This window comes from Colossoma macropomum, unplaced genomic scaffold (genome assembly GCF_904425465.1).
Source record: "Colossoma macropomum unplaced genomic scaffold, Colossoma_macropomum, whole genome shotgun sequence".
In the NCBI taxonomy this organism is placed as follows: Eukaryota; Metazoa; Chordata; class Actinopteri; order Characiformes; family Serrasalmidae; genus Colossoma; species Colossoma macropomum.
Window position 1 is genome coordinate 39,843,377 of NW_023494805.1, and position 12,477 is coordinate 39,855,853.

Below are 12,477 nucleotides of genomic sequence, written 5' to 3' on the forward strand. Positions count from 1 at the left end.
ATTTCTGTCTCTCTTTCTGCTTCTCTCTTTTCTCTCTCCCTCTCTTCTTGTCTCTGTTTGTCTTTCTTTCTCTCTCTTCTGTCTCGACTCCATTTATCTCTCTCTTATGTTTCTCTCTTGTTTCTCTCCCTCTCTCTCTCTTTGTTGCTTTCCCTCCCTTCCCCTCTTCCTCTTTCCTCATTTCTCCTTTTTATTATTGTTCTTTCTCTCTTTGTCTGTCTTTTTCTCTCTGTTTCTCTCTCTCTCTCTGTTTTCTTCTGTCTCTCCTTTTTCTGTCTTCTCTTTCTTCCTCTACTCTCTCTGTATCGCTCTCTCTCTCTGTCTCTCTCGCTTTCTCTCTTGCTCTCCCTCCCCTTTTCTCTCTCTCCCTCTTTCCCCATCTCTCTCTCTCTCTTTTGTTCTCTCTCTCTCTCTAACCCTCTGTTACAATCTTTTCTTTTTCTCCATGTCTCTTCTGGCTCTGTTTCTGTCTCTCTGTTTATCTCTTTTCTTTCTTTCTCTCTCTCTCACTCTCTTCTGTCTCTCTCGCCTCCATTTATCTCTCTCTTTGTTTCTCTCTTTTTTCTTTCTCTCTTTTGTTTCTCTCCCCTCTGTCTCTTTCTCTCTTTCTCTTTATAATCTTTTATTTTCTTTCTCACTCTCTTTCTTTCTCTCTGTTTCTCTTTCTCTCTTTTTCCTATTTCTCTGTTCTGTTTCTCTCCCTCCTCTCTCTGTCTCTCTCTATTGTTCTCCCTCCCTTTTTCTCTCTCTACCTCTTTCCCCATTTCTCTCCTTTGTTCTCTCTCTCTCTCTCTCTGTCTCTCTCTCTCTCTCTCTCTCTCTCTCTCTCTCTCTCTCTCTCTCTTGCTGTGGGGGGTGTCTTTGAAGATTTCTCTCTGCTGCACATTCATAAATTGTCCTCTATTTCAGGGCAGGGCAAAAAAAACACATATAAGCAAAACTGCTCCATATTGAGACATATTTACTCTGTGCTTTAAGTAAATAAGCATAAATGTGCCCTCTTCTCGTCACTAATACGTTTCTGAAAGCAAAAAAATGTACACCGCAAGTCGTAAAGGGATATTATGCAAAGCTCTTGAAATAACAAAGGCAATTAATTGCAGGGGCAGTTGGCCTCTTATTGACCAAAGGAGCAAATTCAACTTTTTCACCCTTCGTTTCCTTTTAAATACAGAGCTTAGAATAAAGAAACATCCTTCAGATTTATATGCAACACATAAAGCTTCAGCTACGCTCTGGCCGGGGCTGCTTTCCTTGTTCTTATTGTGGCATTTTAACGTCTCTCTTTGACTCTCTTTTATTTGATCTAATAACCTAAAAAAGTGAATAACCTGGCTGCCTTTAACAGATGAATTTAGCAAAACTTATTAGTTAGGTAACTTACAATTACATGAACTCAGATTTTAAGGCAGCCAAGTTATTTATGTTTTACTGTTGTGTGCTTCATTGAAAGGAAGGAAACTGGCCCTGGATGGTTGTGGCATCACTGAGGATCACACTCACTAACTTTTGACAACACTTAGACTTTCAATCGTGTCACTCAGGAGCCCAGCAGAGGGCATATTCAGTGCTGCCGCCTTTGCAGTACTGATATAGGATATATATTTACTTGATCAAAGTAACTGTACTTCAGGCTGTGGAGATGCCCACAGACCACAAAACTCCAACTAGGCTTCACATCAGTGACACTGGATATATTTTTAGTTGTGGACTAAGTGAAGTGCCCTGACTGTCCTCTGTGGTCAGATCCTGCGTTCTCATCAACTTATTGAACCGATGTCCTGAGCAATCTGGCCATAAACACAGCGCCACCTTCCTCCTGCTCCTGATCAGTATTGATTTCCTGCCTGGCTGCTGCCGAGTTATACAGCGCTGATTATCCACCAGTGTAGGCCTCATAACTCTAATCCATCTGAGTGAAGAACACATTTAAGGAAAGATGTTTGTTGCAGCGGAGAGAAAATTTTCTAAGAAGGACATCATGACATCACCAAAGGAAACAGAGGAAACTAGTTGTTGGAGTTTGGACATTTTTTTCATTCATGCCTGGTATAATATTTCAGCTGCTGAACAGTCCGGTGTCTCTGTTGTGGTGTATTGCGCTTCATAATACACTACATGTTTTCAGTGGGACATAGATGTGGACTGCAGACAGGTCAGTCTAGCACCTTCACTCTCTTATAACAAAGCCACGCTGTTGTAACACATGCAGAATGTGACTTGGCATTGTCTTGCTGAATCAAGCAGAATGTCCCGAGTTGGTTCTTTTGACAGGGTGGACTCGTCAGACCACAGACACACTGTACAGTCCATCTCAGATGAGCTTTAGCCCAGAGAAGTCGGCAGCGTTTCTGAATGTTGTTGATAAATGGCTTCTGCTTTGCATAGCAGAGTCTTAACTTGCATTTGTAGATTTAGCAACAAACTGTGTGTACTGCTAAGGGTTTTTCCGAAGTATTCCCAATCCCATGTAGGTTAGGGGTGTTCAATCCTAGTTTTCGGCCTTGTCCTTTACGGACAGAGATTTTTCTCTGGATTTGCTGAATCTTTTATAATGTTATGAGGTGTAGATGGTGAAATCCCTAATTTCTTGCAATTGTGCATTGAGAAAGATTGTTCTTAAACTGTTGGACTATTCGCTAATGCAATATTTCTCAAAGTGGCAACTGAACCTTTGTGAATGGTCCTTTTATACACAATTATGAAAGCAACGCCTTTGACCTTTTCACCTGTTTACCTGTGTAAAGATCCAGAACCGTTGTTCTGGAACTTTTTGGAATGTGTTGCAGGCGTCAAATTTGGAATTAGCGTATTTATATCCCAACTTGTTTTGAACTGGGTTTGCACTTGGTACCCCATGACTAGCAGTAAATACAGTACACTTTGTATGCCACGGTGATAGAGCCATTTTCAAAACAAACTTCCTCCATCATACATCATCTTCCGTCTCTCTCTAGTCATCATACACAGCCCTGCCTATCCGTGATTACAAATCACGCCTACATGAACAGTGGCGGTGACGGAGGCTTGTCTGAGCGCTCATCAGAAATGTAATCTATTATGGCTGAACTCCTCTCTCGTTCTTGCTCCCTTTTTCTCCTAATCGGAGGCTTAAGGGGTGCAACATGTAGTTTAATAAAGTCAATCGCTCTTTGGCGTCGGGCTAATTGAGTCACCCGTATGTTGAATTATGCATGACTCTCTCCAGAGCAGAATTTGATTAGCGTTAAATCAGGCCCTGTGGAAGCTTAAAGCTCTTCGTGAACTATCACACATAGTCACTCCTCACATTACATCTAGCCTATTTACAAACCAGCCATCTCCTCTGAGGTGCTTTTATTTTCTTATTGGACCGTGCAGTTACTGGCCACTCGCTTGTAGCTGCCCCTTGCTGGTGTACTGTAGCTCGTCTCTTGAATCGGCTCTAGTCTGCAGATTTTTGGGTCAGTTGGAGTCAACAGGGAGAGTATTGCATTTCAGGCCAGTTAGAGTTTATCAAACATGTTTGATTTTTCTCGACCTGACTCTAATCTAGTGTAAACTGAGAGCACAAAATAAGAAAATACAGCAAGTAAACAAAGAAAAATGATGAAAAGTCACTCATGTGTGGAGCAGAGCTTTTTAATGAGCTGAGTTTAAGGCACAATCAAGTTTATGACTCTAAAATATACCACTGATTGCATTTTTAAATCCATGAGCCTCATTTAAACATGTTTACCTGCTGTGGCAGAGAAAACAGCAGCTACACGTTTGTTTATTTGGGTCTCCTAGTAATTGGAGAATGCGAGAGTTTGTGACAGTTTGCAAGAGTTTGCGAGAGTTCACGCGAGTTCAGTGAGTTCTGTTCGGTTCAGCAACAGCTTAAAAGTTGAGTAGTGTGTGATCCCTAATCATTTAGTGTGTGATCTCCAATGTTTCAGTTGCCCAGAAAAATCTTAAAAAAAACAATAGTATAGTGTGAGATGCCCAGTCTTTTATAATCTGTTAAGACTTTGAAAGTCGTGTACTGTACTCAAGACTTTATTATTCTCTAGTCCTTCAGCTTTGGTCAGTTTCTGACTGCAGAACTGCTCTTGGCTGGAAAAGGTTTGTTTACAGGGGGCTGATAAATTGAACAGCAACAGATGAGCCACCTTCTGTAAGTGTACACCGATATAGTGGACCTACAACACTGTACAAAAGAGAAATGTAAGAGACATATTTAATTTCACATAAGTACAAGTTACTTATTTTTCAAGAGATGTTTCTGAGAAAATTACGAGACTCCAAACAACCACCCACGACCTGATACACCACCAAAACTGATACAAACCATAGACAGCTCAGCGCTATGGGTCTGAAAGGATGTGTAGCTGTCAAGAAGAACCTCACTGAGAAAAGGAGATGGACACATCAAACAAAGAAGCTGAACAATGGACTGACCACCCCAGAGTCCAGACCTCAACACCACTGAATGTGTTTGATTACTTCAGAAAATCATCAGCCAGCTTCTAAGACTGAACTTAGGAGGTGTGTCTGCAGATTCTTTGAGGAACTGAAAGTGAGTCTCCTGAAAAGAATGGAAGCTGGAATAGAAGTAAAGAGTGACTCACTGAATGCTATATTATATTTAGTTGTCGAGGCTTCTGTGTAATATTCTGTTAAATGTCTGTTTAATGGATGTTTTGATGAGAAATGTAAACAGAGAGGGGAAGTAATAAGAGTGATGCTAATCTGTCAGTAAGAAACCTGTTTGGCTCATATCACATTTTTGAGGGTTTGTTGAACTTGCCAAGCAGATCCTATGACCAGTTTCTGAGCGCTCATACCTGTGACCGGCTAATGCACGAAAACCGTGCTCAAGTTTGTGATGCTCCGTCCTGCGGGGGCTGAACTGTTTCCACTTTTTTACTGAATTATTCTGGGAGAAATTTAGTTAGAATAGAAAGGTCAGGTGTGGATTTTATTGACGATGGTCAGTCAGTTAAACTGTTGTCAGAACGAGTACTATAAGAGAGTAGCTGTGGTCCACAATAGTGAGGCGGCAGGCCTGTATGACTGTGGCCTGTGTTGGTATTGATATTGGGAGGTACCTGTGCTGAAACACGTTTTGGGCCACCTACTGAAAGCCGATGCTCACGGGCACAAAAGCATGACCTTCCCCTGGCCCACGCACACAAACACAGCCTCCCTCCAGCTCTGCATTAACAGGAACACTCCAGCACTGTTGGAAGCTAATGTAAGCAGACCGGTCAGTCGCACTGCCCCCCTCCAGGGCGTTTCACAACCCACGGCTCTATCTCCGCTGATCAGAACCTCTCATCGTCACGGTGGTGCGGTTTGTTCAGGGGAACTGGGACAAACTGGCCTCCTCCCAGCTCCGACTGCCAATGAAACAGAGGAATGAAACAGAAAATGAAGACCTCCAGACCCCTAAGAACAACAATGAGAAAGAAACTTGTATCTCCAAAATGATAACTTTACAGAAGAAGAAAAAACATAGTTTACTTTTAATGTAAGTCAGTGGAACCAGACATTTTTCCCAGTAATTTTGGGCCGTTTCTTTTGGCCCATTCTTCATAAAAATTTACACACAATATAAAGGGCGACAGGCGTTTTCAAATTATGTAAAACAATTCAAAACGAGGTTTTGTTCTGACTGCAGCAAATTATTTAGATATAATTGCTTAGTTACGTAGTTAGTTACATAAAAATGATTTATGATTTAAAAAAAAATTATATTTGATGTCCATTCTGATCAACAAGTGAGAAATAATTAAGCAATGAGAACATGAGTAAGTATTTTGCCATAATACACTGAATTTTGTATTTTTAAATTAAATTTTAAATTATGTTGATACTAAAAGTAAATATGTTGATATAATAGGTCACAGTTTAGACATTGAACTTCTTTAAGTGACAGTTTTATTTTAAGGGATGATGAAAAAGTTACATACAAAAACAAAATTTATTCATTAAAGCTAAATTTGTTAATTTGTCAAATTCATGCTCTTGCAGTTATTTATACTGGAAGTTAAATTTAAGTATGAAACAAAACAATATGTGAATACACTATGAGCATTATACCTCCCCTCCCCCAATTTTAATCATGTCCAATTCTAAATCCCCAATTACACGATGCTACCAAGCTGGGAGGGTGAAGGGTAACATCTCCTCTAAGACATGTGAAGCACCACCACATTTTTCAAACTGCTTCAACACGCTTGGAGGGGAACAGTAACTGCTGATTCGGTCGCTTCATCTAACATAATGGTTAGTATTGTGCTGAATGATGGGGAGGGTGATAGTGCCTTGGTCATGTCACTTTCCTGGGGAGCCCACGTAGGACATTTAAACAGTTACTGAAACTAAAAATGTGTTTGGCTTGGTGGTCAGGTGCTCACTGGACAAGAATAGCCACATGTGTAAAATATTGTCTTATCTCTTTGTTTTTAGTGCTGGGTGGAAGTGGAGCACTGTGATGAATGAACAGCAGAGAGGTTCATAGCGCATCTAAATTGTGCAAGATTGGAGATTAGGCACAGCGAGGATAATTGGCTGCTCCCACTCTTGTTAATATAAGCTTAATCTAGGCTAATCTTGTGCCACAGGCCCTTTCATGCTAATGAAGCTGCTCGCGAGGTGTGCATGGCTTTGGTGAACGATTCGAGAATGGGCAGAGACCTGATCTACACTGTATGATGGTTGTTGGTGTGGATGTCCATTTCCTTGTGCAGGAAGAAGCAGTTTAACTCTTCACCTCGTAGGCTTCATGTGACCAGTGGAACATTTAAACCTAATTAGAGAGCTGAAAATAGACACCTTGGCGTAACTTCATAGTTTTGACTATAATGTGATTAAATGTATTGTTGGCACCTGGTTTTGAGTGAAAGTGGGCTATTTTTTTCTCCTCTCGGTTTCCAGTAGTACAACTTATTTTTACTTATTTTCTAAAAATAACATCTTATTTTATATTATTCCTAGTTGTGGAAATAACTGTCTTGACATTACTCTCTAGAAATTTAATAACTCATTACTTAGAATTTCATTTTACTAACTCAAAAATATGAGAAAAATAAGATACCGCTGCTGTTGGAAGAAAACCTCATATCTCCGTTTTTGTCGTTTTTCAGTTTTTGACATAATATGAAAATGCCTGGTTCTGTTGACATACATCAAAAGTAAAATAGGTGTTCTTTTTCTGTGTAGTTACCATTTTGGAGATATAAGGTTTTGCTCTGACAACAGTGATATAAGATACTAATGCAAAACCTTAAGAAAATAATTATTTTCTGAATTGAGAGAAAACAAGTCATTATTTTGATATGCTGAAATTCTGAGAAAATATGTTATTATTTTAGCAAAATATGCTGAAATTTTGAGAAAACGTGACTATTTCAATATATCCTGAGTCTTTATTTTTGACATAAAACTCCAAGAAAATGAGTTAGTGACATAATACACTGAAATTCTGAAAAAATAAGTCAATATTTTGACATGCTAAGATTTGACAGAATAAGTCATTATTTCAACACTATGCCTGAAATTTGAGAGAAGTCATTATTTCAACATAAATAGCTGAGATTTCAAGAAACCTAAGTCACTATTTTGGCATAATTTACTATCATTGTGAAAAAATAAGTAATTGTTTTGATATACTCAAATTTTGAGAATGTAACTCATTATTTTGACATGCTGAAATTTCAAGAAAATCTTTTCAACATAATATGCTGAAATTTTGGGAAACTTTGGCATTGTTTCACTATAATATGCTGAAATTTTGAGAAAACAAGTCATTATTTTGATAAAAAAAGGTCAAAGTTTTGACCGAATAATCAATGTTTTGACATTCTGCTACCAGACTCCTGGTGGAAAAGAGTGACAGTGAGCTTCCATAAGTGGCAGTTTTGTTTTAGGGTAGGATGATTACACAAAATTAATGACACAAAAACAGAATTTTGTTAAGTGCAAGTGCTCCACTTGCTGCATTGCTCAGGTGCCCATGTATTACATTATCATCCAGTGATGTGTGTCCTCAGGCAGTTTTGGTAACTTAAACACAACATTTCAATATAAAAAGTTTAATTACAATAGAGGAAAAACGTGGACAAGCATCAGCTGATCATCAGTGTGAATGTGCTGTGATCTAGTGGTCAGATAATCGCAGAATACTGAGCAGAAAGCTTCTCTGGCTTAACATGCAGTTTTAGCATATTGATGTTGAAACACTTTTGAAGATAACATATCCTGTCTTACAGGGTTAATAGTTTATAAGTTGGCTCTGTCTGTGGAGAAGAGTGACAAACGTTAAACTACAGTGACAAAATCCTTTAAACATAAAGGAAAGAAAGATCTCCAGAAGCTCTCTTCTCCTCCAGTCCTGCTGTCAAGCCACACAGTGAGGCAAACGTGATCTCACGGCAGCCCCGGGCCGCTTTGCATCTCCGGTGATTCACTTCTGTTTTCTGCCATGCTGTCTCTTCCAATCAGTGACGGAGGGCAACGCACAAAACTGTTTTGCTTTCTTGGGTGGCAGAACCTGTTGTGACTCACAGTGCTGCGGTCAATCACAACAACCCGTTGATGTTCCACAGTATCGGAGAATGCAGAGTAAAGGCTGCTATTCACTCTTTGATTTTTGCCAAAATTATGTTGTTGCAGACAAAAATCACAAATTGAAAGAATTCTTCAGTCGTGAGTTTAGTCTTGAGTCCTAATAGAACTGGAGACGTTCTTTTTAATGAGTTGTGAGTTCCAAGAGATGCAGTAACAGGAGAACAACATGACTAAAAATCCACTAATAGGAGAACAACATAACTAAATTTCACTAATAGGAGAACAACATGACTAAAAATCCACTAATAGGAGAACAACATAACTAAATTTCACTAATAGGAGAACAACATGACTAAAAATCCACTAATAGGAGAACAACATAACTAAATTTCACTAATAGGAGAACAACATGACTAAAAATCCACTAATAGGAGAACAACATAACTAAATTTCACTAATAGGAGAACAACATGACTAAAAATACACTATTAGGAGAACGGTATGACTGAAAATCCACCAATAGAAGAATGACATGACTAAAATCCACTAATAGGAGAACAACATGACTGAAATCCACTAATAGGAGAACAACATGACTAAAATCCACCAATAGGAGAACAACATGACTAAAATCCACCAATAGAATTCGTGCCCTGCTATCACAGTATATTGTTCATTTTCAGACACATTGGCATAGATGAACATTGAAGAATAAATACAAAATACTGTTAATGATTTGGTATACTGTTAAGGTATTGGTATAGTTTGGCAGGTTTTGGTATGGTTTGATAATTTTTGGCGTGGTTTGATAGTTTTTGGGTTTGTTTGGTAGGTTTTGTTATGGTTTGATAGTCGTTGGTGTGATTTGATAGTTTTTGGGTTGGTTTTATAGTTCATTTGATAGGTTTTGGTATGGTTTGATAGTTGTTGGTGTGATTTGATCGTTTTTGGGTTTGGTAAGTTTTGGTATGGTTTGATAGTTGTTGGTGTGATTTGGTAGGTTTTGGTATGGTTTGATAGTTGTTGGCATGGTTTGGTAGGTTTTGGTATGGTTGGGTAGTTCTTGGTATGGTTTGATAGTTTTTGGTATAGTTTGACAGTTTTTGGAGTGGTTTGGTGAGTTTCGGTATGGTTGGATAGTTCTTGGTATAGTTTGGTCATTAATGGTATTTTGGTCATTTTTTAAATGGTTTGGCAGTTTTTACTGTAGGTTTAATAAATTATGTGTTTACATAGTTTCTTTTAATGATAATAAAACAGCTAAAGCTTAAGTAGCCTAAAGGCTGCTGTTCATGTAGTTATGCGTTGTCACGATGTAAAAATCTTTTAAGCCTTGTTCATGTTTAGTGGCTGCGAGGAAGGCTGCAGCACATCTTCATCAGTTCAACAAGCATGACAACAGGTAGGAAGACAGTTCTACCTCGTGCTGATACGGAATGTTCTAAAGCCAGCCAGCATATCAGGGCTGATTCAGGACATGGACTGAAAACATGTTAAAAGAAAATGAGACAGATATACTTACTTTTGTACATTATAAAGAAGTGGACAGCGTTTATTAAGACATTTAATCATTCCGCTTGATTGACAATCACGATAGATGGAAACTATCTACTGTTGTCAATCGGCTCAAGTCTAATCGTGATGTGTTTTTGCCGTATAGCCCACCCTCACTACATACAACTACTCATATGTAGCTGCTTTGTTCCCTGTAAGCAGCACCAAATGTTTCCCATTATTCCTATTATCCTCTTATTCAGAAATAACCGCAGGGCAGATGTGTGCTGGAATGACGGCGTGTTAAATGTCTTGTTAGAGTAATGCGTTCTCTCTGAACGTCTGTCAGTGACAGTTTAAGCACATAATCTGCGCTGTGTCAGTCAGCGCCCACTGCACTGCAGTCTACATTTGTCCAATTGAAATGTGTCATATTGAACAGCGTGGCGTTCTCAGGCTTCCTCTAGCGTCTCAATCTTCCTCACCTTTACTGCTGCTCTTTATTTCTCTCCTCTCTGCTGACCCTGTCTCTTCGTGTCCGTGTTACTGCTTTCCGCTACTTTGCATTCAAAACTCGATTTTGATTGGCAGGTCGTTCCATTCTCTCCATCGTATTTTTCTGTCTTTTCTAATTTCTCTCTCTCTTTTCCAATCTGATTCGTCTTTTGATCTGACAGCTTGCAGATTTGGTGCTGTAGAACACCTCAGTGTCCCTGTCTGGCAGTAATTCCCTCACTCAATCCCCCATTCTCCCATCTCTCTCTCTCTCTTTTCTCTCTGTGTTCAGTCGGTTTGATTTCAATCTCAAAGTGCAGGCAAGAAGCCTGTCTTGTTCCCTCGAGCGAGGTTTCCATTTAGCTAAAGCAGAGTGAAAACCCGTCCTTGCTTGCTAACTGTTCACTAGCTTGCATGGTGCCCTGCATGCCACAAGCTGAGAATTAGCAAGTGTCCATTTCTCAAGGGAGGTGAGATGGTCAGAAACATGTTATTGACGCTTACAAAACAAAGTTATTGCATGCAATAATAAAAGTAACTTTAATCTCCCCCATTACACGATGCTACCAGGCTGGAAGGGCCTGGTTGCTAGCTTGTTCTTCTGTACTACGCACAATGAAAACTATATGTCAAGAATGTCAAGAATGCCGCCGACTTCTCTGGGTTTAAGCTCTTCTGAAATGGACTGATGCAGTAGTGGAAACGTGTAGTGTGGTCTGATTAGTCAACCTTTCAGATTATTTATTCAAATAATGGATGACGTGTTTTCCAGGCCAAAAGACAGAAGGACTGTCTGGATTATTACCAGCGTAAAGTTCAAAAGCCAGGGTCGGTCATATATTAGTCCCCATGGCATGAGCAACTTCATTGTGAAGCCACCATTAATGCTAAAAGATCTATACACATGCATACATATATATTGGAGCAATGTGTGTTCCTCTGAGAAACGCAGAGCTCCACTGTACCTTTTCAAACTGCTATTCTCACATCACTGGTCAGCTCAGCACGCTTGGAGGTGAACAGTAACTGCTGGTTCTGTTATGCCAGCTATTGGACGCCAGCATTGGCTGGCATCGGGCTCAGTGATTGTGGGAGGAGAACCATCCTACCGACCCAGAAAGAGAGGATAATTATGCTCTCTTGGACTCCCGTCCATCGAGGGCTGTGACGAATTTGCAGTCTCCAATAGGATAGGGCCAATGCTTAGAGGGTGGTGCCACTCCGGAGCATGATATCAATTATTTTTCACTCACAGCTCATTGAAACAAGCAGGGAAATTTGGTAGAAAGTGTAGACTCTAAACTTTCAATCCATACAGGATTTTTGTTTGTAAGTAGAAGACTGTGATTTGAATTTGATGTAAAGTTGTCCTGCATATATCATGTTCTGCCGAAAGACGTAAACATTCTCTACCTTTTTTGTCCCTTTTTTGTGCTCAAATGATCAAAGTAATGTCTCAAACTTGTCAATACAGAATGTAAATGTAACTATTTACATGTAATTAATAGTGCTGTACTGATAACGTATTTCACGTTCAAGGCAGTTTTCAGTTCTCAAGTCAAGATTTAAGATTTTTCAATGTTGTATGTATTAAGAATATTAGATAAATAAAAACAAGTTCTCCCACCAAACTTTGTTGGTCTTTATCAAAACAAATACAAATGCAAAAATTACAACCCATTAGAATTTATAAGCATAAACGTATTTTTTCCTAATTCTATTAAAATTGTGACACATGTAGTCGTGTAACTGTCATTTCCTTTAATCCTTCATACTGCAGGTTTACTTACAGTTAATGACCGTAGGACTTATTACTCAGTAAATACGATAAAACTAATAAGTTTTGAGAGTGAGGAGCTGAGGTATGGACTCACTTACAGGTTCTTGCAGTTTAAAGGGTTAAATAACTATGTAATGTAAACTCAATATGCAACAAAACAACTACAGTAACTC

At 39.2% G+C, this 12,477-nt stretch overlaps 1 protein-coding gene across 1 annotated transcript in view; it reads left to right on the forward strand.

Annotated features, from left to right (window-relative positions):
• LOC118826526 (low-density lipoprotein receptor-related protein 8-like) overlaps positions 1-12,477 on the forward strand; it is a 130,327-nt gene that overhangs the window by 61,683 nt on the left and 56,167 nt on the right. The window lies entirely within an intron of this gene.